Source organism: Myotis yumanensis, unplaced genomic scaffold, assembly GCF_028538775.1.
Source record: "Myotis yumanensis isolate MYYU_CA2020_CCGP unplaced genomic scaffold, mMyoYum1.0.hap1 SCAF_19, whole genome shotgun sequence".
NCBI lineage: Eukaryota > Metazoa > Chordata > Mammalia > Chiroptera > Vespertilionidae > Myotis > Myotis yumanensis.
Window position 1 is genome coordinate 4,476,780 of NW_027223770.1, and position 22,479 is coordinate 4,499,258.

The following is a 22,479-nucleotide window of genomic DNA, read 5'->3' on the forward strand; positions in this document are numbered from 1 at the left end:
GCCGAGCTGCTCAGGAAAGGCTTTCTGGAGAAGGTGGGACGTCATGACGCTGAAATGGTAGGCCAGCTGTTCAATGAGGCTTTCGCGGTAATGGTTACAGGTTCAACGGTTCTTTTTATCTTCAAGGGCTATATAATCAACTGTCCGTCTTTTTTTTGGGTCCCACAGATTCGACAAATGTTGCCCCTCCCCTCCATGCCCAACTAGAGAGACACGTAAGAAGAATCTTAACTTATAGTTCTAATTTTCAAACAACAATTCTCCCTGTCCGGGTAGTTAGCTGGTTGGAGCACTGCCCCGATATAACAATGTTGTGGGTTCGATCCCTGGTCAGGGCACACACAAGACTCAACCAATGAATGCAGGAACAAATGGAACAACAAGTCGAGGTTTCTCTCTCTCTCTAAAATCAATAAATAAAACACAACAAAATAAAATGAAACCATTTTTTCCTTCATATTCTAAATTTAATTTCAGACACTGCCAGCTTGTTTTAGACTTCTTAATCACTTAGAAATATGTCAGTCACCGTTGCCTAAAAATAGCGTTAATATTTACCAAGTCTATGTGCCAAGAAACGTGCTAAATGCTTTAAATGCATTGTCTCAATTGTCAAAACCAAAGTAAGGCCTAGCACCCTCAACTTACTCCTGAGGGAGCAGGAAGTGAAGAAACTTGCCCAACATCTCAGTAAGCGATGACATCAGAATGGCAAACTTTGGGTCATCTTACTCCCAAATTAGGACTGCGATGCTCTGTCCTTTAATCTTGAAATAGTTTTTCCCATTTCTATGGCTCATTCTCAAAACCAAACTTTGTGAGTCCAATTTAGCAAGGCTTCTTTCTTTCTTTCTTTCTTTCTTTCTTTCTTTCTTTCTTTCTTCCTTTCTTTCTTTCTTTCTATTTATTTTTTTAGCACTAAGCAATTTTATTTAAGACTCTTAAAATTTCTTCTAATAGAACTTAGGGCCCAGGAGGAAAATCCCATCTCATATGTGCTGCAGTGTGACTGCCTGCGCTGAATGCAGCTGAAACCCTACCAGGGTTTCAAATACGTGTAGATTTGCAAAGTGCTGGGCAATTCAGGAGCTGACCTTATTCTGAGCATCACCCCCATGACATGAATCATGAGACAACAAAGCCACAGAGGGCACTGAAGGCTACAAATCTAGCCCAGGTGGTCTCAGATGTGCTCCTGTAGACGTGTCTCCTCTCAAAGCGACCTCCCCAGAAATAAACCGCGTCTCTTCCCCCCAGAAAGCCCGACTCCAGCATCTGAGTGCGTAACCACTGAGTAATGTCCGACTCCTCAGATGTGCCAAGGACACAGTGCTCACAGGCCTTTAATCTACACTCTCATCTGAGCTGCCAGCAGCCCCACGAAGCAGGAACCCAGGAATCACTGGCCTCATTCTGCAGACAGGGAGGTGGAGGCTGACAGGGAGTGGCACGGCCCTGGTCCCTGGCCGACAGGTTCTGTGCTCCCCCCTCCAGCAAGGTGGCCAGTCATTTGCCTGTGATGATGATGGAGGGGATGGATCAACCAGACGGACGGATAAAGCTACCATTTGATAGGAACTAATGCACCTTTCAACAGCAATGATTTTTCCGAGATGGAATCTGGCTTAGATCTTTAGACCCATCAGAATGAATATTATCTATTTCTGCACATAAATTAAGTAACACAACCCGAATGTTCTAAATGCTTTCTGATCAAAGTATCAGGAAACCTACAGAGCCCTTTTAGCTCCATAATCAATTTCCCAGCTTCTCTGAAGTTCTTCAAGTAGGAGAGTTAGTTAGCCAGGGCAACTAAAGGGACCCACTCCACTCCTGAGAGGAGACGGCCGGATGGAAAGAGAGTCAGGTGGTCAGGGCTACAGCTCCTGTTCTACCATCATATGTGGAAGAGTTGTTATGTAATTTAACCCCTTTCCCAAATTATAGACATGTTTCTCCTTCACACAGTAACACAAAAAAGGTGGGTCTAAAGCAGTGGTTTTCAACCTTCTGGCCCTTTAAATACAGTTCCTCATGTTGTGACCCAACCATAAAATTATTTTTGTTGCTACTTCATAACTGTAATGTTGCTACTGTTATGAATCGTAATGTAAATATCTCATATGCAGGATGGTCTTAGGCGACCCTTGTGAAAGGGTCGTTCGACTGCCAAAGGGGTCGCGACCCACAGGTTGAGAACCGCTGGTCTAAAGGAACACCCATTCCCCTATTTCTTATTCAGGACTTTGTGGGTTGAGTCAAATCACTGAAGTTGAGGGAAATAAAGAAATACTGCATTGCTACAAATTTAGGGCAACTGTGTAAAATATTAAACTTTCCAAGGATCAGTTGTTTTTCTTAAAAACCAAGTACTTTTTTTTTAAAAAGTATTACAAAGAGTATTACATATGTCTCCTTCTTTTTCCCCCCCTTGACATTACCCTGGCCTCTCCTACCCGCCATTGTCTTATGTCTATTGGTTATGCTTGTATAAAACACCACTGAAATGGCATCCAAAAAAAAAAAAGAAAAAAAAGAAACTAATAACAGAGGTTATCTATTTTCATGTAGGGGTGAAAGCCAGCAGACGGAGACTGATGAGAAGGAAACGTTTGTGTTCAATTTTAGTCTCATTAAAGTTTAGATCACGTGCATCTATTATTCAAAAAATTACATAAATGTTAAATATAATTATTAAGAAAAACAAAAAAACAAAAAACAACTACTGAGCCCTGGCCGGTGTGGCTCAGTTGGTTAGGCGTTGTTCTGTGCACCAAAAGATTGCCAGTTGAATTCCCAGTCAGTGCACGTGCCCAGGTTGTGGGCTCGATCCCTGGTAGGGAAGACAGCCGATAGATGTTTTGCTCTCACGTGGGTGCTTCTCTCTCTCCCCACCTTCCTCTCCCTAAAAATCAATAAAAATATTTTAAAAATCCACACACAAAAAAACAGGTACTGAGAACACCATGTTTATGTCACAGGGTGCTGTCACATACACAGTCCACTTCGGGGTCGGCACTGAAAACAGCCAGTTCAGTGACTCAGCCAACATCATGAAGGTGTGGGTCAAGCTAGAAAATAGGGGGAAATGCAGAAATATTTAGCAGCCATACCTTTGGTTCTGGTCTCCTGGTGACCTTTCAAAGCTATCCAGTAGCCGGCCAATCTCCAGGAGCCATAGCTCTCTTGAAGATGCAAATTTTCCTACTTAGGTTTAGGGCAGCAGTCATGGCCCTTGGAAATAAGAATTTTCTTCCTTCCAGGTTTTGGACTTGGAGGTGACGGCGGCATGATCTTAGAACAATTCATTCTGATAATGGAAAATGGCAGGACAGGACTCATGGTTTACTTCTCAACATGATGAGTTTTGGCTACCATGTCTGATTAAGTAGCCAGGAACAGCTACGGCAAAATTGTGGCAAAGAATGCCATCGGTAATCAATAATACAAAAAAGATGGTGCGATTTTAGCTCTGGTTTTTCTTGTTCTTCAACTCAAAATTTTTTTCTATGAGAGTAACAAATGTTCAGAATTTTAAAAAAAGGGGGGGAGGAGAGACCAAAGGATCGAAACGGAAGTTACAGTCCCCGTTCTCTAGTGATAGCGCTGATATCACCCACACTGGAGTTGTTTCTTCTCTGAATTTTATATTCATATCTATCGAAAACATTACCAAAAAATTTACCTTTAAAAATACATATTTTAACGTCTTTCTATGTCAATATGTAGATCTACCTTATTCTTTTTAACAATTGTCTGATATTTAGGTATACAAATATACCATAATTTATTTAACTAGTCCCTACCTGTGAGCATTTAGAGTTCCAATTCTTTGCTGAAAAAAAATAAAAAAGAAAAAAAATCTTTGCTTACCTATCTTTGTCCTAGAAATGAATACATTCCTGTTAAGTGGAATCACGAGGTAAAAGGATATTCATTTTGATAGGTATTGCCAAACTGTCCCCCCAAAAAGGTTTAATTTATATCCCTACCAACAGAGTACAAATATGCCTGCTTCTCGATACCTTGCCACCAGTGGGTATTATGAAACATGTTAGACTTTCGATATTGATTTCTAATATTCTCAAATTTTCTCTTACTTTCATTGCATACAGCGTGGATGATTATAAAAACAAGACATTTGAGAAATAACTCTAATTCTGTTAAAGAATGCTGGAGAGTTTAACAAATAGTCCTTGAGCTATCTGAAGCGAACTCCTTTTATAATGTGAGTGCTTGGGTTGTTATCATTAATTAATCTTCAAAATGGCAAAATAAAACGGACGTTGTATAGGCAGAAAAATATCAGATATAAGTTGTACTAGTAGCAATATCTTCACCGATACAGCTCCTAGGGCAGTGGAAACTAAAGAGAAAATAATCAAATGGGACTACATCAAAATAGAAAGCTTCTGCACAGCAAAAGAAACCATCAACAAAACAAGAAAGCCCACTGCATGGGAGAACATATTTGCCAATGTTCTATCCGTTAAGGGTTTAATATTCAAAATTGACAGGGAACTCATACAACTTAACGAAAGGAAGATAAACGATCCAATCAAAAAATGGGCAAAGGACCTAAATAGATACTTTTTGAAAGAGGACATACATAAGGCTGAGAGACATATGAAAACATGCTCAAAGTCACTAATCATCTGAGAGATGCAAATCAAAACAACGAGATACCACCTCACACCTGTCAGAATGGCCATCATCAACAAATCAACAAACGACAAGTGCTGGAGAGGATGCGGAGAAAAAGGAACCCTCGTGCACTGCTGGTGGGAATGCAGACTGGTGCAGCCACTATGGTAGACAGTATGGAGGTTCCTCAAAAAGTTAAAAATGGAACTGCCATTTGACCCAGTAATCCCACTTCTAGGAATATATCCCAAGAAACCAGAAACACCAATCAGAAAGGATATATGCGCCCCTATGTTCATAGCAGCACAATTCACCATAGCTAAGATCTGGAAACAGCCTACGTGCCCATCAGCAGACGAGTGGATTAGAAAACTGGTGGTACATCTACACAATGGAATACTATGTGGCTATAAAAAAGGAGGAACTTTTACCATTTGCAACAGCATGGATGGACCTGGAGAGCATTATGCTGAGTGAAATAAGCCAGTCTGAGAAAGATAAATATCACATGATCTCACTCATATGTGGGATATAATGAACAACATAAACCGATGGACAAATATGGATCTAGAGCAGTGGTTCTCAACCTTCCTAATGCCGCGACCCTTTAATACAGTTCATGTTGTGGTGACTCCCAACCATAAAATTATTTTTGTTGCTACTTCATAACTGTATTTTGCTACTGTAAACAATATGTAATTATGTGTTTTCCGATGGTCTTAGACGACCCCTGTGAAAGGGCGTTCAACCCCCAAAGGGGTCGTGACCCACAGGTTGAGAACCGCTGATCTAGAGAGAAGGTGGCACTGAGCAGGGAGAAGGTGGGGGTGGGGGTTAGAGATCAACCAAAGGACTTGTATGCATGCATATTAGCATGACCAATGGACACAGACACTGGGGCGGTGGGGGCTTGCCCTCAGGGGTAGGAGTGGCGGGGGTGGGGCAGAGTTAATTCGGGGGGCGGGGGGGGGGTGGGAGACATGTAATACTTTAAACAATACAAAAAAACATGGACATTGTGTTCCTTTTCCCCAAATGCTCAATGTGGTCAGTGGACCATCTTGGACAGATTACGCTCTCCCCACTGAGCAGAGCTGTTCCATGATTACTCTTCTTCTTGACGTGATTAATAACATACGAACACTTCCCCCAAATGGAACATTTAGATTAAATTTGTTTAAATTGGCCAAAGCAGAACTGTTAAATATATACTTTCTTGTTAAAAGGAGGAAAGGAAATTGCATTAGTTACATCCATTTAACTTGTTTGTGAAAACAATTAGTGAGCATCCATTTAGCTTGTTTGTCAAAAAAGGAAAAAATGAACCAATTAACTTAGAAATCATAGTAGGAAAGATATACTATTTTAATACTTTGCCTGACTTACTGAGCTTTAAGAAAAAACTCTCAGAGAGAAACCAAGATGGCGGCATAGGTAAACACCGGAAATTGCTGCCTCGCACAACCACTTCAAAACTACAACTAAAAGACAAAACGGACATCATCCAGAACCACAGGAAGGCTGGCTGAGTGGAAATTCTACAACTAGAAGGAAAGAGAAAAGCACACTGAGGCTCCGAGGAGGTGCAGAAGTAAAGTGCAGAGGTACGGAGGCGCACGTGGAAAGGGCTGTCAACTGAGGACACGGTTGTCTTTTTCAATCGGGAGGGAGTCTCAAGCTCCCGACTGCTCTGAACTCCAGTTCTGGGCGAGTCTATGGGGACCCAGACTCATACGGGGAGAAACTGGACTGTCTGGCAGCAGGTGGAACTCGAGGGTGGCTTTCTCTCAGAGGTGCTTGCAGCGATTACCAGGACACTGAGACCCGGGGGCCTCTTAGGGCAGGGCTGAGGATCAGCCATACCTGTTTGCTCCGCCCTGTTGATTCCCTGAGACCCCTCCCCACCCAACCTGCGTCAGAGGCTTTTGCATATTAAAGGCCTGGCCCTTTGAGATCTAAAATTACCTAACAAACTGCAGCTGGGTCAGAGAGACCCAGATCATCCAAAAGAAGGCCCAAGGCCCCACAGCAGCTTGCACTGCTTCACAGCTGGGCCTCATCTGGACACCTCCAAACCCCAAACAAGGGAGAGGAATCCGCAGATCTCTCTGTAGCTCCTGCTGGGTAGCCTCAGGCAGAGGCTAAATTAGCACCTCCTTAGAGATCTAAGAGCCAGTGTCCCCAGTGGTCAGAGTGGGACCATCCAGATTACAACTCCTCAGATCCATAAGGGACACACTCAGGGGGCAGACTCAGTGAGCACCAAAGCCCCACTGAAGCAAGTCTTGCCCCATAAGGGTGTCTTCAGCAAAGAAGTTCTCCCACTGTAGACACAGCTGATTCTCACAGCCAATTGGCCTGGAGGTCAATTCCTCCCAGTGATACCTACAACAATCAAGGCTTAACTACAACAAGACTGTGCACACAGCCCACAAAGGGGTGCACCAAGAGTGTCCACCTCAGGTCATTGGGGAAGCTGAGCCACTGGGCCCTATAGGGACACCTAGCACACAAAGCCACTCTATCAACACAGGGAAGCAGCCAAAATGTGGAGACAAAAAAACAGATCACAAATGACAGAAATGGAGGAAAGAAAACTACTGGATATAGAATTCAAAACCATGGTTTTAAGGTTTTTCAAGAATTTTCTAGAAACCGCCGATAAATTTAGTGAGACCCTGGAGGATATGAAAAAGGACCAACTAGAAATTAAGCATACACTGACTGAAATAAAGAATATTATACAGAGATCCAAAAGCAGACAAGAGGATCCCAAGAATCAAGTCAAAGATTTGAAATATGAAGAAGCAAAAAATACCCAACTGGAAAAGCAAAAAGAAAAAAGAATCCAAAAATATGAAGATAGTGTAAGGAGCCTCTGGGACAGCTTCAAGCGTACCAACATCCAAATTATAGGGGTGCCAGAAGAAGAGAGAGAGCAAGATATTGAAAACCTATTTGAAGAAATAAGGACAGAAAACTTCCCCCACCTGGTGAAAGAAATAGACTTACAAGTCCAGGAAGCTCAGAGAACCCCAAACAAAAGGAATCCAAAGAGGACCACACCAAGACACATCATCATTAAAATGCCAAGAGCAAAAGACAAAGAGAGAATCTTAAAAGCAGCAAGAGAAAGAAACTCAGTTACCTACAAGGGAATACCCATACGACTGTCAGCTGATTTCTCAACAGAAACTTTGCAGGCCAGAAGGGAATGGCAAGAAATATTCAAGTGATGAATGCCAAGAACCTACAACCAAGATTACTTTACCCAGCAAAGCTATCATTCAGAAGTGAAGGTCAGATAAAGAGCTTCACAGATAAGAAAAAGCTAAAGGAGTTCATCACCACCAAACCAGTATTAAATGAAATGCTGAAAGGTATCCTTTAAGAATTGGAAGAAGAAAAAGGTAAAGATACAAATTATGAACAACAAATACACATCTATCAACAACAAGTGAATCTAAAAATCAAGTGAATAAAAAATCTGATGATCAGAGTAAACTGGTGAATATAATAGAATCAGGGACATAGAAAGGGAGTGGACTGACAATTCTGGGGGCGGGGAGGGGTGTGGGGGATGTGGGAAGAGACTGGACAAAAATCGTACACCTATGGATGAGGACAGTGGGGGGGTAAGGGCAGAGGGTGGGGTGGAAACTGGGTGGAGGGGAGCTATGGGGGGGAAAAAGAGGAACAACTGTAATAATCTGAACAATAAAGATTTATTTTAAAAAAGAAAAGAAAAAACTCTCATCCAGGCTGGTGTGGCATCAACCTATGAACCAGGTCCATGTTCCATTCCCAGTCAGGGCACATGCCTGGGTTGCAAGCTCGATCCCCAGTAGGGGGCTTGCAGAAGGCAGCCAATCGATGATTCTCTCTCATCACTGCTGTTTCTCTCTCTCCCTCTCCCTCTATCTGAAATCAACAAAAACATTTTAAAAAAGAAAAACGATCAGTGCTCTCTCTCTAGATCACACCTGTGCCTTCCCCACCCCATCTTTCCCCAGCACTCTCTTCCGAGCAAGCATGTCAAACTCAAGTTGGGCGGGCCGCATGCCTCGCTTGGGAGCCTGGCATTCCCCACCTCCTTCCCCAGATGTGTTCTCTTTGCCTGTCTTCCTCCTAAGCTCCAAGGACCCGTCTTTTGCCTCAGTAACTTGTTTCCTGAGCCCATGCAGCCCAGCCGACTTACTTCTACCTCTGGGACTTTCTAAATAAACTTTTGCTTGTATTTGAAAAAAAAAGGAAAGAAAAAATTATCAATTTTTCTTTTTTGCCAGGGCATGATGAATAACGGGCGTCTGCCTGAACTACCTGGGGCGTGGCAGTGAGAGTGACAATCAGGATGATGACACCATAGCAACGCCTCACGTATCAACCATCTCTTACGTGCTCCACCCTGGTGTGAGCATTTCATGCTTATTAATTCATTTAATCTTCACAATAACGGGAGAAGGAGGTGGTCTGACTCTTTCTATCTGCAGATGAGGACACCAAGGGTGAGTCATTTTCCCAAGGTCATACTTGTGCTGGCAGGTGCTGAGCTGGGAATCCCACCAGACCTTTAGCTTCTACATTCGTCCTGTCGGCCTCCACACAGAGCACCCCTTTCCCAGCCCCCCTTTGCTCCCTCTCAAAAATGCTCATTAAAATGAAAGTGACGCCCTGACCGGTTTGGCTCAGTGGCTAGAGCGTCGGCCTGTGGACTGAAGGGTCCCGGGTTCGATTCTGGTCAAGGGCATGTACCTTGGTTGTGGGCACATCCCCAGTGGGGCGTGTACAGGAGGCAGCCGATCGATGTTTCTCTCTCATCGATATTTCTAACTTCCTATCCTTCTCCCTTCCTCTCTGTAAAAAATCAATAAAATATATTTAAAAATAAATAAAATAAAATGAAATGAAAGTGACTTTAGAGCCACTACCTTGAATTTATTCTCATTTCAGACAGAGGGGGAACTATTTAAAATCATTTGTAATGTACTGAAGTTGAAAACTTTGCTAATTTAGAATACTATTTTCAAAATAATTGAATCTATTTTTCAATTTAAATGTAAACAGAACCCCACTGCAGGATGCTTTTAAAATATTGTTAGCATTTTGTTGACCCCCTCCCCCCCCCCCCACCAGTCTTTCTACGTGTTTGTACGATTAGTTACCATCATACTGTTCCTATACAGGGGTGGGCAAAAGTAGGTTTACAGTTGTGAATATGTGAAACACAATTTATTCTTGTATTATTATTTATTAATTGTTGCAGTATTTTCCATACAAACAACTGCAGACCTACTTTTGCCCTGCCCTGTATACATACAAATAGACAGAGTGAGACACAGTTACAGTAACGACACCCTGGCAGCAATAAGCACACCTCGTGCTCAGATCTTGGTTTCTAAACACCAATCTCTAACCAATGAACACGGACGGCTCCTTGGAGAAATGGCTGGTGCCAGAGTTTCATGAAGCAAGAAAAATACGAAACGAGCAGGAACATCTTGTCATGCCGGAAAGGAAGGAGGTGCCCCGAAAGCGATGGTCCCCCAGGAGCCACCTTGAGCTCCCAACGCCGAAGACGGGGACCATTTGGTCAAGGAAACAAATGATAACAGTCCTAGATTACAGTGCACAGAGGAAGAGAAATACTCACGAGTCTACAATGATAATGGTTTTTGGGGAGAGAAACATCAATTTGTTGTTCCACTTCTGTAGGCATTCGCTGGTTGATTCCTGTATGTGCCCTGACTGGGAATCGAACCTGCAACCTTTGTGAGTCAGGCACACGCTCTAACCAACTGAGCTACCCGGCCAGGGCTCATTACCATTGTTGTTGTTGTTGTTAATCCTCATTTGAGGATACTTTTTTCATTGATTTTTGGAGAGTGGAAGGGAAGGAAGGGGAGAGGGAGGGAGGGAGGGAAAGAGAAACATCGATGTAAGAGAGACACATTGATTGGCTGCCTCCTGTATGTGCCCCGACTGGGGCTGGAAATCGAGCCTGCAACCCAGGTATGAGCCCTTGACTGGGAATCAAACCTGCAACCTTTTGGTGCGCAGGCCGACACTCTAACCACTGGGCATACCAGCCAGGGCTCCTTACCATTTAAAAACAAAGACAAAAACAGACAGTCACGTACTGGACAACTTTCGGGGATGCCAAAAACGCACCCCGGAACGAGGAAAGTCGGATGCCACTAACAGTGCGTGCTCCTCAGGGGAGGGGATGCCTGATAAAAGCAACACATGCCTGGTGGCCCTGGTCACACCAGTGTTTGTAAAAGCTGCTCTTTGACACCCAGAAAAGTGCACCCCTAGACGGGGGCCACGGCTCATGGTTTCACTGGGACTAACTTTAACGTAAGAGCACAATAACAGGTCATTATCCTCCTTCCAACCACTGTCACCAACGCAACCCCTCAGCATCAAAGGCCAGCAACTCGGGCACCACAGGCCTCACTGGAAAAAGGAAAAAAGGACGGATGCTAACTGTTAATCTGCTTTTGTTTCTAAAACAGGGCCGTTATTCAAGGTCCAGGTCCTGTTGCTACTTAATGAAAATTAAAAAAAAAAAAAAAACACTTCAGAAGAACTCAGAAAAAATATATTTTTCAGTTTTTATCTGTAAATGTTCTACGAGGGCTCCTACAATAACACAGGCCCCAGATATTCCCAATATGCTGTATTTACAACCAGAGCTTTTGATTCACGAAGGCTTTTTTTTTTCTTAAACCAAAATGACACACAATCCTGTGTGCTAACTTGATGGCCTGGACCTGTGCACTAATTTCAATGTGGACGGGACACTTGCTCTCTATGCTTGAAACTAAGGACAGAGACAAATGCATAAGACTCAGCTCCTGTGCGAAAACTGTTCCAAACTCAAACTCAGAAAAAAAACAGTCTTTCTTCTCCACGGGCTACTTCGCTGGCTGACCGCAGGCGGATGCCTCCTCACCTGTAAAATGAGGATAAAGTGGTAGCTACCTCAAAAGGTCGCTGTGAGGATAGAATAAACTAATTCGTGCAAAGAGCTTCGAACGGTGCCTGGTCCCACTAAGTACTAGACGTGCTAGCTGCTGCTATTTCTGTCGTTTTCAGCACTATTATGTGATTTAAGATCTGATGTTTGCCTTGACTTGCTCAAGTAGTTTAGACTGTAAACTTTAGAGCAGTGGCTCTCAACCTTCCTAATGCCTTGACCCTTTAATGCAGTTCCTCATGTTGTGGTGACCCCCAACCATAAAATTATTTTCGTTGCTACTTCATAACTGTAATTTTTTTTTTTTTTAAGTTTAGCCATTTTATTGAATTTATTGGGGTGACATTAGTTAATAAAATTGCATAGATTTCAGGTATACAGTCAAGCGGCCGGCTTGGAATACATCATCTGTATATTGCACCGTGTTTCACCACTCCAAGTCAAGTCATCTTCTATCATCATTTTTTTTTTATATTTTAATAATTTTTATTTCTTAAAGTATTACAAAGAGTATTACATATGTCTCCTTTTTTTCCCCCCTTGACATTCCCCCGGCCCCTACCCCCCGCCCCCCCCCCCCCGCCCCGTGTCTTGTGTCCATTGGTTAATCTTATATGCATGCATATAAGTCCTTCAGTTGGTCTCTTAATCCCCCCCCGCAACCCTCCCCAGGCTTCCCACTGTAGTTTAATATTCTGTTCAATGTTGCTCTGCTTCTGTATCTACCCCTGTTCATCAGTCCATACTGGTCCCCTTTATTTGTCCCAACCTCACTGGAGTAGTCTCAACCTCACCAGGGCCGTCTGAGCCTCACCAGGGCCGTTTCAACCTCACCGGGGCCGTCCCTACCTCACGGGGGCCGTTTCAACCTCACCGGGGTCGTCCCTACCTCACGGGGGCCGTTTCAACCTCACCGGGGTCGTCCCTACCTCACGGGGGCCATTTCAACCTCACCGGAGTCGTCCCTACCTCACGGGGGCCGTTTCAACCTGACCGGGGTTGTCCCTACCACACCGGGGCCGTTTCGACCTGACTGGGGTCGTCCCTACCTCACGGGGGCCGTTTCAACCTCACCGGGGTCGTCCCTACCACACCGGGGCCGTTTCGACCTGACTGGGGTCGTCCCTACCTCACGGGGGCCGTTTCAACCTGACCGGGGTCGTCCCTACCTCACGGGGGCCGTTTCAACCTGACCGGGGTTGTCCCTACCACACCGGGGCCGTTTCGACCTGGCCAGGGTCGTCCCTACCTCACGGGGGCCGTTTCAACCTCACCGGGGTCGTCCCTACCACACCAGGGCCGTTTCGACCTGACTGGGGTCGTCCCTACCTCACCGGGGCTGTTTCAACCTCATCGGGGGCGTCCCTACCACACCGGGGCCGTTTTGACCTGACTGGGGTCGTCCCTACCTCACGGGGGCCGATTCAACCTAACCGGGGTTGTCCCTACCACACCGGGGCCGATTCAACCTCACCGGGGTCGTCCCTACCACACCGGGGCCGTTTCGACCTGACTGGGGTCGTCCCTACCTCACGGGGGCTGTTTCAACCTCACCGGAGTCGTCCCTACCTCATGGGGGCCGTTTCAACCTAACCGGGGTCGTCCCTACCTCACGGGGGCCGTTTCAACCTCATGGGGGCCGTTTCAACCTCACCGGGGTTGTCCCTACCACACCGGGGCTGATTCAACCTGACCGGGGTTGTCCCTACCACACCGGGGCCGTTTCGACCTGACTGGGGTTGTCCCTACCTCACGGGGGCCGTTTCAACCTGACCGGGGTCGTCCCTACCTCACGGGGGCCGTTTCAACCTGACCGGGGTTGTCCCTACCTCACGGGGGCCGTTTTAACCTCACTGGGGTCGTCCCTACCACACCGGGGCCGTTTCAACCTGACCGGGGTTGTACCTACCACACCGGGGCCGTTTCAACCTGACCGGGGTTGTCCCTACCACACCGGGGCCGTTTCGACCTGACCGGGGTCGTCTCTACCACACCGGGGCCGTTTCAACCTCACCGGGGCCATCCCAGCCTTACCGGGGAAACAGGAAGTTTGGCCCTCTGTCCCCTGCCGGCGGCTCCCCACCAGACAAAATCTCCAGGCGTTCCTGGTGGTTGAACATCCAGCACTCCTGCCCTCCACCAAGTGCACAGACTGCCTGTCTGCTGTCCCCCAGCGCCCCACAAGAGACTGGGACCAGTGGGCATGTTTGTGCGCTTGCTGGTACAGCAGTTCCACAGTACCGGCCCAGTCAGGCCCAGCCCTGGCCGGCCCCGGACCCGACTCTGCCCCCCGATTGCGTCCCTCCCAGATGCAAGGAGCTGAAATCTGCAGCCTGCTGGGATGGGCTCTGTACTTGGTGCCTCTGCACATCCTACTCAGTCTCAATGCGCTTCTTTCTATGCGAGGAGTTGAAATCTGCAGTTTGTTGGGTTGGGCTCTGTACTTGGTGTCACATCCTACTCAGTCTCAATGTTTTTTCTCTCCTTCCAGTTGTAGAGCTTCCACTGGGCCAACTTTCCCATGGTTCTGTATGATAGGTGTTTGTCTGATATTTGGTAGTTTCGATGTTGTTGTGTGAGGTAGCACGCACAGGTCTCTTCCTTATGCCGCCATCCTGGTTCTCCTGGGTCTGCTTCTTGAGTGTGTCTCCCATGGCTGCGAGCAGTTGAAGTCTGCAATTTGTTGGGATAGGCTGCAAAAGCGCAGGTGGGTCTTTTTGTGCACCTGGCACAGCTTGGATGGGGATGTAAATTGATTAGGGCTGAGTCTCAGGGAGTCGCCATGGCGGAGCAAATAGCACTGGCTGAGTCTCCGCGGCCCCTTGAATCTCTGCCAGGGCTTTGTGTCCCCCAGTGCCGGCGAGCAGCTGTGCAACAGAGTCTCCCTCACTTTCTGATGGCTGCAAGGCCGTGCTGCCTCTCCCCGTAGGGTCTGGTGCCTCATGATCCCGCCTGAACCAGCTCAGTGGATTTGAAAGTTTGCAGAAGCAAAGGCGTTTCTACTTGTGAGTCTGGCACAGCCCAGATGGGAATGTAGATTGCGTAGGGCGGGGTCACAGGGAGTCGCCGGGGCGGAGACTCAGCGGCCCCTTGCCTATCCAGGACACCAGGACTTTGCGTCCCCCAGTGCCGGCGAGCAGCCGAGCGCCAGAGCCTCCCTCGCTTCCTGACCGCTGGAAGGCCGTGCAGTCTCTCGCCTTGGGGCCTGGGGCCTCAGAGACCCGCCCGAACCAGCTCAGTGGATTTGAGAGTTTGTAAAAGCACAGTCATTCCCTCTTGTGCCTCTGGCACAGCCCTGAGGGTAGGGCGGGGTCACAGGGAGTCGCCAGCTCGGAGGAAATAGCGATGGCGGAGTCTCCGCGCCCCTCGCCTCCCCGGGACACCAGGACTTCTTGTCCCTCAGTGCCGGCGAGCAGCCGCGTGTCAGAGCTTCCCTCGCTCTCCGACCACTGCAAGGCCGTGGCCGCCTCTCCCTGTGGGATCTGGTGCCTCAGAGACCCACCCCGAGCAAGCCCAGAGGATTCGAGGGTTTGTAAAAAACCGAGAATCCATTTGCAGCCCGCGTGGCGTGTGACTGCGTACCTCTGGTTTTGGTGCCTCCGTAGCTCCCACTCAGTCTCACTGCGCTTCTTTCTTTTCTTCCAGTTGTAGATCTCCCACTGGGCCAACTTCCCCATGGTTCTGAGTGGCGGTTGTTTACTTCATAGTTGATAGTTTCAATGATGCTGTGAGAGAGCAGCACACACAGGTCCGCTCCCTACGCCGCCATCTTGGTTCTCCCATAACTGTAATTTTGCTACTGTTATGAGTTGTAATGTAAATATCTGATACGCAGGATGTATTTTCATTGTTACAAATTGAACATAATTAAAGCATAGTGATTAATCACAAAAACAATATGTAATTATATATGTGTTTTCCGATGGTCTTAGGCGACCCCTGTGAAAGGGTCGTTCAACCCCCAAAGGGATTGTGACCCACAGGTTGAGAACCGCTGCTTTAGTGTCGTCCCAATACGCCAAGATTCTGGGTTGGATTCCCGGGTCAGAGCAAGAAACAAGGAGCAACCAATTAATTAAAAACAAAAAATCAGACGTTCAAGTCACCGGCGCAGAAATGTCTAAAAGATTACATATAAATGAGGACAGATCTTGAAGAGTCTGAGAAAAGTTGGCACAGGGACTGACGGAGGATGCGAAATGCCAGCCCTGAGGCGGCGCTGCAGGGAATGCAGGCAGGGCCTTCACCCAGGATGGAGGCGGCGCTGCAGGGAATGCAGGCAGGGCCTTCACCCAGGATGGAGGCGGCCCCGCAGGGAATGCAGGCAGGGCCTTCACCCAGGACGGAGGCGGCGCTGCAGGGAATGCAGGCAGGGCCTTCACCCAGGACGGAGGCGGCGCTGCAGGGAATGCAGGCAGGGCCTTCACCTAGGACGGAGGCGGCGCTGCAGGGAATGCAGGCAGGGCCTTCACCCAGGATGGTGGCGGTAAGAACAGAGAAGCCCTGAAAGGTCTCGGGGGGCAAAGAAGAAAGTGGACCTGCAAATGCAGGCAAGAGAGCAGAATTCCTGTCCCGTTACCCTGAGGCACGCACTGTCCCCCAAGAACACGCCTCTCTTGGAACCGCCCCCCTTTCGCTCAGGGTTGAAAACACTGCGTGTGGTAGGACTCCCAGAATGTGAAATGTTTATGCTTTCAAAAGGAGGTTACGGGAAGAGGCTTGGAAAAGAAACGGATAATCTTTTCAGCATAAACAGGAAGGGCGAGGGGAAGGTAGATATTGGAATGACATTCTACTTCGTCAATTTTAATTTAGGGCAGTGATGGGAATGGGCGGGGGAAACTCTTAGGAACTCCTCACTGGAAGACAAATGGAGTCCCTCAAAAAATAACGGCCACGTCTAGTTCTCATTAAGAAAGGAAATTCCAGTACTTTTTTTTTCCTTTTGGTCATACGGCTCACCAGGGCACTCGTCTAGACTTCGAAAGGAAGGTTAAGAAGTTCAAATGTTCTTGTTTGGAGCTGGAGAGGGATTAAGGAGAAATTGCTTTCAAAGTGGCAGTCACTTTCTTCCCACCACTGTAAAAACAAACGATTAATCCAATTAAGCCTTTTTCTTTTCCCCTGGACCTGTCTCCAGCATTCTGCTTATTGGAATGTCTCCCCCTGAAAATTTCCACCTGATAAATTCTTAATCTGAACAGCCCAGTTTCCCCATAGGCGACCACTATACTGCTTTTATAATCTGCCAGGATAAAATTACAACACTATTCGCAGTCCTATTATACTCTTGACTATTACACACTCTATTTTGTTTGTTTACCACCCACTGTTTTATTTATTTACATGTCTGTTTCCTCTCTTACACGATGAAGGACTCGAGGACAGGAATTGTACCTCCTATTTATCTTTGTTTCCCTAAAAAAGTACACGGCACATAGTAGGTGCTGAAATGTTTACTGTACGAGGTAAAATCTGAAAACCTTACACAAGTGCTTTTTGAGGTAGAAAATGGAAGTGGGATTAAGCTAAGCCCCAAGAGTGTCCCTTTGTAAAGCACTAACAGGATCATCGGAGCACTAATGAGATAATTCCCTTTGATGTAAACAGCCCATCCCCAGGAAAGGCACATTCCCTCTGAGGTCACCGTGGCTCAGGCTGTGGTGTGAAGTACCCGTGACAGGTCCGAGGATGTGCCGCCTGGTGCTCTTACCTGTACCTTCACGCTGCTTCTCAGGTGGAAACTTTACTACTTAGAACCCACCCCTGTCCTTTCCCCGAGCCTTCTGTAAACCTCACTAAACTCCCGCCTTTAAAAAGGTTATTTTTTGATAGTTGATAGATCAGAAAGCCTTTTTTGGAGCTTGTTATTAAACAGGCACCCTCTCAAAACAGTGTATGTGGGAGGAGGCTTCAAATTTAGATTTCTCGTGTCCTGTTAGGGTGGAACGCAACAGACTAAACCTGAAGAAAAGGAAGATGATGAATCACTTGCTATGTCTAAGCGCGGATCTAGGTAACATACCTTATTCCACTTTATCTTAATGCTATGTGTGGGGTGTGTCCTGTTAACCGACCCCACAGACCAGCGGTTCTCAACCTGTGGGTTGCGACCCTTTGGGGGTCAAACAACCCTTTCACAGGGGTCGCCTAAGACCATCGGAAAACACATATATAATTACATACTGTTTTTGTGGTTAATCACTATGCTTTAATTATGTTCAATTTGTAACAAAGAAATTGGGGGTCACCACAACATGGGGAACTGTACTAAAGGGTCGTGGCATCAGGAAGGTGGAGAACCGCTGCCATAGATGAAGAAACAGAAGCCGGAAGAGATTAAGTCACACAACTGAGGCCACTCAGATTATCAAGCGATGGCGCTCGTATTCACAATGCACATCTGGTCCCAATGCCCATGAAAATGCCAGCACACACGACTGTGCCCGAGGAAAAGGCTGTCACCCCAGCTGCTGGGGTTTAGCAGCAAAAACCAGACCTCCGGTTGGCAATTCTTCCAGAATGCTTTGAGACCTCTTCTGTAATTTATCTCCAGCCCTGACCTCTTCTCTGACCCATCCACCTGCCTCCTCACCACGTCCACTTGGGCAGCTCAGCTCACGTGCAGAGAAAGCCCACTCCGGACTGAAGGCCTCCACCCACGTGCGCCGAGTCCTCCCTTTCTCAGGAGATGGCAACTCCATCCCAAGGCATTTCAGGCCCAAACACAGGAATGATCCTGGACTCCCTTCCCTCCTTCTACACCCACATTCGATCCATCTACAAATCCTGGGGGCTGTCCTTCGAAATTCACCTCCGAGGACTGATCTGAGCTTGAAGGAGTTGGTATTTTAAAGCCGTTTAAACAGTGTCTGGCACATAATGAGCACTATGTGAGTATTTACCGAGTAAAATAAACATCCGGCATCCTACCACTTCTCCCTGCCTCCACGCTCCCACCCGGACTACAGACTGCAGGGATCGCCTAGCTCAGCGGTTCTCAACCTGTGGGTCACGACCCCTTTGGCGGTCGAACGACCCTTTCACAGGGGTCGCCTAAGACCATCCTGCATATCAGATATTTACATTAAGATTCATAACAGTAGCAACATGACAGTTATGAAACAGCAACGAAAATAATTTTATGGTTGGGTCACAACATGAGGAACTGTATTTAAAGGGCCAGAAGGTTGAGAACCACTGGCTTAGCTGGTCTCCCTGCTCCCAGCCGTGTCCTGCAGCGAACTCTCCATCGCGCAGAGCAAGCCTACCACCCGTCACGCCTGGTGGACGTAGCTCAGTGGTTGAGCGTCTACCTATGAACCGTAAGTCACTGTTCAATTCTCGTCAAGGCACGTGCCTGGGTTGCAGGCTCAATCCCCAGTATGGGGTGTGCAGGAGGCAGCCGATCAATGATTCTCTCTCATCATTGATGTTTCTCTCTCTCCCTCTCCCTTCCTCTCAGAAATCAATAAAAATGTATTTAAAAAAATAAAAACAGTCACAGCATGTCACTGCTCAAACTCCTCTAGAAGCTTTCTGTATTATTCAGAATAAAACACGTAATAAAGTCATTATCATGCCTTAAAAGACTGTACAAGATTCCTTCTCCTGCCCCAACCACCTCTCTATCTCCTCTTTTTAAAAATAATATGTTGATTTTATTGATTTTAAAGAGAGAGGAAGGGTGAGGGAGAGATAGAAACATCAATGATGAGAAAGAATCATTGATCGGCTGCCTCCTGCACACCCCCCACCGAGGATCGAGCCTGCAACCCCGGTATGTGTCCTGACTGGGAATCGAACCCTGACCTCCTGGTTCATAGGTCCGTGCTCCACCCCTGAGCCCCACTGGCCAGGCACTGCATCCTCTCTGGTCCACTCTCCTGGCCTCCGTGCTGACTGCTGAGCATGTTCTTACACCACAACCTGCACTGTGATCCCTCTGCCCGGCCCTCTCTTCCCTGGCACATTCACAAGGTCTGTACTCTCACTCACTCAGGCCTCTGCTCAAATGTCATCTCATCAGAGAGGCCTCCTTTGTTCACCTACCCTCACATGTCAATCTCTATTCCCTTCCTCCGTTTAGCTTTTCTCTATAGCACTTACCACACCTGATATATACGCCTTTGTTAACGGAATTATTGCCTCTCGGCCCTTGATGTCAGTTCCAAAGGGCAGGGCCTTCGCTGCCTTTGCCGCCATAATCCCAGCGCTCAGGAATGTGCCGGGCACACTGCAGACAAATTTGCTGAATCCAAGGAAAAACATCAATTCACTTATTTTTACTTACAGCTGTTTATAACATACTCTTAAATGTCAGAGGGAACTACACAAATTCTATAAAATTCCCATATTACAGAATGAGTTCACTTTTTAAACTTTATTTCTTGATTTTTCAGCGGGAGAAGAAGAGAGGGAAAAACATTGATGTGAGAGGGAAACACTGATTGGCTGCCTCCTGGATCGAGCCCGCAACTTGGGCACGTGCCTGGCCTGGGAATCAAACTGGCAACCTTTTGGTGCCTGGGGTGATGCCCAACCAACTGAGCCACACTGGCCAGGGCCAGAACGAGTTCACTTTTTATCTGGAATTTTTATTTTTAAATCTTAAGACTTTTATTATTATTATTCATGTATTTTTTTTAAAATATGGAACGCTTCACAAATTTGTGTGTCATCCTTGCGCAGGGGCCATGCTAATCTTCTCTGTATCGTTCCGATTTTAGTGTATGTGCTGCCGAAGCGAGCACGAGAATTTTATTTTTAAATCTTTCCTTGCATTTGAACAAAACTGACAGAAGATGAATCATCTCAATTATTACCACTGCCCCCTAATTACTAACCAGCAGTCACAAAACTCTACATAAATTAGATTTAAATGCCCCCCCTTCAGATTTACCTTCTCTGTTATGTCCATTTTGCAAAAACAATTCAAACAGAATTCAAGCATGATGGTATTTCCTTATAGAAAAAAATCCATGGCAAGATTTTTTTCTTAAAATCATCTCCTATTACATGTTTACACACAGGAATATGGAAAAGCAGAGTTGAAGTAGTCTGGTTATCTCCCTGTGGGCCATTCTACCAGCAAATTTTGGGGATTTGTTGATGAAAATACTTCTTGTATCTTGCCTCACTAAGATGACATATCATCTGATGGTTGCCTTGCAAATAGTAGTAATGCTGACCACAATCACCCAGAGGGCTTTACCGCCGGGTGAGAATTACTTTCTGTGGAGTCCCTGGGGAAGCCACACAGATATCATATGGGGATAGAAAGTTGGCGAGACTCTAAGCGGAGGAGGGTAGGGGAGCCCCAATTCTCCCTCCAAAGCAGAGTCTATCCATTCCTTACCCTTACACCTACAGCTCCATCATTAGGTTCTGAGCCTCCCTGAACCCTCCATTCTCCATGAAGCCTTTCCTAATAAGCTCTAGCTCTCAGTTCTTGTTTCTGTCTCTCAATTCACATTTTTTAAAAATGGCCTTCATATCATAGAGTATCTTCTGGTTAGTGTCTTGCGTGGCTCCCTAAATGCAAACTGAGTGGACAGTTACTGAGTGCTGACCTCCGCCAGGCACAGGGCTCAGTGGTGTCACACTGATTACTCCACTGAGTCTTCATAATAAGACCTACCGGGTGGACATTACTAACCCGCCACTTAAATGAGGACACTGAACTGTGGAGAGGGTGACTTCTCCAGCAGGACAATTCATTTCCCCAAAAACAAGCTTATCACGGGTGCTAACTTGTAGGTTCTTTAAAGGAAAGGGTGGTCCAACTTCTCTGGCAACTTCTCCAGGATCCAGAAAGGGCTGGGCTCACAACAGGCAGCGAGTTGACAAAAAATGACTTAAAGAAAATCAACAATGAAAAAAAAATAGGAATGACAGAGGATGTGAGTGGCTGAGCAGGCACAGTCTGCTGATTTTTATTTTTAAGAAATCAAAAGTAATGAAAGACATCTAACGATGTCATGTACTATTTTGAAAAAAATAATTAAAACTTTTATATAAAGCTATAACTATGAACATATTCGTGTCAGTCATGACCAGTTGTGATATATGCTGCAAGTAATTTGTTATTACTAATAGAGGAATGTAGTAAATACTTTCGTTAAACAATATAAATAGTAGCAAATTCAAAAGGTTCACTCATTACGTTTTCTTGAGTGGGAGATGAAAGGTGTAGTGATGGCTAGTCCCCTCTGCAAAATGAACACCACAGAAGCATTCTGAGCATGTGGTCTGGATAGGAAAAAAAGGCTTAAAACTGGTGTCAGGAAAAAGTACTGGGACACAGATCACCTGTTCTACCTTCCTGGTTCACTGTGTGAACATAAGCAATTCACGTAAGCAGTCTGGCCTGTTTCCTCAGGCCTTTAAAACACAGGGGGCAGCCGTAGCCAGGGGGCTCAGGTGGTTGGATCTTTGTCCCGACGCACCAAGGTTGTGGGTTCTATCCCCAGTCAGGGCAAATGCAGGAAAGAAGCAACCAATGAATGCACGGATAAATGGAACAACAAATCAACCTCTCTCTCTCATTCTCTCCCCCACCTCTAAAATCAATAAATAAAAATTTAAAAAATAAAAAATATGGGACAAATGAACTCTACCCACTGCTGGACCATCCTCAGGGGGCACTTAGACTTTATCAGTGTTGTGGGTTGGTATCTGTTCTATTTTCTTATTTCTCCAAGGATGGTAAGGGAGCAAGAGTAGCTTACTTCTTCCAGAAACTGCCTCGTGGATTGGCTGTGTGTACATGAAACCAGTAAGTTTTGAAGGTGACTCAGTTTTCTCCTGAGAAAAATGGAAGGTCAAAGGATGCGTCTGATAAAAAAAAATGTAAG

The 22,479-nt window shown here is 46.2% G+C and overlaps 1 protein-coding gene and 1 non-coding gene across 4 annotated transcripts in view; both read right to left on the bottom strand.

Annotated features, from left to right (window-relative positions):
• The window catches only part of BICDL1 (BICD family like cargo adaptor 1), an 87,488-nt gene that overhangs the window by 27,023 nt on the left and 37,986 nt on the right, over positions 1-22,479 (bottom strand). The gene's annotated exons all lie outside the window — the stretch shown is intronic.
• LOC138998204 (U6 spliceosomal RNA) lies at positions 20,270-20,376 on the bottom strand. The gene has a single exon (XR_011469077.1). It is a non-coding gene; the product is annotated as a U6 spliceosomal RNA (small nuclear RNA).